Genomic DNA, 1888 nt, shown 5'->3' with positions numbered 1-1888 from the left:
ATCTTCTCCTCATTCTTGCATCCTGTGATTTGGAGATGTGTACTCTGCAAGTCACCACCTCTACACTCAAATGGCTTGTCAAAAGTCGTTTTTTTCACCAGAGCACTTTATAATTTAGTGAAAAAAAAAAAAAAGATTTTACTTTGTTTAAATGGAAGTCCCTGACAAAGTCAAAAAGTTTCAACTCAAAAAACAAATGTATGAAGTGCTTTTATGCATGTTAAAACTCAAAATGGGTCCGTCGGGACCCTAACACCATAGGAAGGTTAAGCAGATGCTGGGTGTTATATGGCCCTACAAGGGGAATATGGGTTAGAACAGCAAGTTCCAAAATAACAGTACACATGGTGACTTTTCCTCCAATCCGCAGTCCACAGTAGCTCTGTGGCCGATGGTATTCCGACCCCGCCGTCTGCATTGGCCAGGTTGAAGCCAGCCTCATCCACGTGTACAATGTTGTGGGAGGGTTCACTTGATTCCAACTCCATTTTACTCTATTTCCCAGAACACACAGTTGAATTTGTCTTGATATGAAAGTGGGACATAAAATGCACATATGTTGCATGTTCCTTCCACAGCAATGGAAATGTGTGCAGGTTATACTTACTTTCCGTAGCACTATGAAATATTGCTGTAAAGTAGTTACATTGATGTATGTTTTGCTTGTACATACTGGTTCCGTAGCTCCTTGACACTGTCCTCCTTCCTTTGGAATGGTACATGGTACAGCTGTTTCATGCTCATCTGGTTTCCATGCATCACCCTGTTGATGGTTGACATGCTAACCGTGTGGATGTTTTCAAAGACACTGTTGTCTTCTATGATGGTCCTTTGTATTTCCCTGAGTCTCGTGGCATTGCTTGTCCGGACCATGGTGCAAACAGCCTCCTCCTGTCCAGGTGTGAAAAGGCGTCCTCTGCTTCCGGTCTGAGGTAATCTTGCAGTCCTGTGTGGAGAAAAATGCAGTGATGCATCGCACAACTTCACATGAAAAACTATGGGAACACACATTTTACAATAAAACATTCCAGGAGGTGGGTGTAAGTGAGATGCAGTATGTATCTGTACAGAGTATATTTCTGTGTGCTGTGAAATACAAATGTACAAAAGGTCTGATAGAAATGTGAAAAACTCTGCTTGACAGTTTTTGACAAATAGTTAAACAATTTTGCATGGAAGGGCTTATGCAAGGAACTAATGCCTAGAGGTTTTGAGGGGTAACACTATTCAACAGAGAACCATCTACTATATTTTGGTCAACATGACATGAGCAATAGAAAATGTGGAGAAAAAAAACGACACTTGCACAAAAGCAATTGCAATTTGTTCAAAAGAACAGGAAATTGCTTTAATAATGTAAACAAGTGACTATATTATTTGGAATTTATACAAGTAGTATCAAGAATTGCACTTTTGATATAAGAAATGCACCAAAGTGACTGAGAAAAGCTGTATTTGAAAATGTTTTAGCAGAAGAGGTGGAAATATCCACTATTTCACAAGAAGAGAAATGACTGAAATCCAGACCATGGTACCTGAAGAACTTACTGTAACATGCATGCTTCTCTTTCTATGTATTTCGGCTTTGTGAGGGCTTAGTCTTGACATTTATTTGGCTCAGAATGAATGGGTTTGGATTTGTTTTAGAAGCAACAGAAGTGATCTTGACCACATCTCCAGATTTAGGGTACGTTTTTTCTCTCTCTCTTTGCAAGATGTTCTCATACTATGCACTGACTGATTCATTCATCTCCAGGCTGGTTCAAAGAACAGATTACCACATAATGTTGAGCCTGATTACCTCTTAGTCTGTATGCTGTGGGAACACACAAGCCAACACACACACACACACACACACACACACACACACACACACACACACACACAT

This window comes from Etheostoma cragini, chromosome 7 (genome assembly GCF_013103735.1).
Source record: "Etheostoma cragini isolate CJK2018 chromosome 7, CSU_Ecrag_1.0, whole genome shotgun sequence".
NCBI lineage: Eukaryota > Metazoa > Chordata > Actinopteri > Perciformes > Percidae > Etheostoma > Etheostoma cragini.
This window is presented reverse-complemented; position numbering follows the sequence as displayed.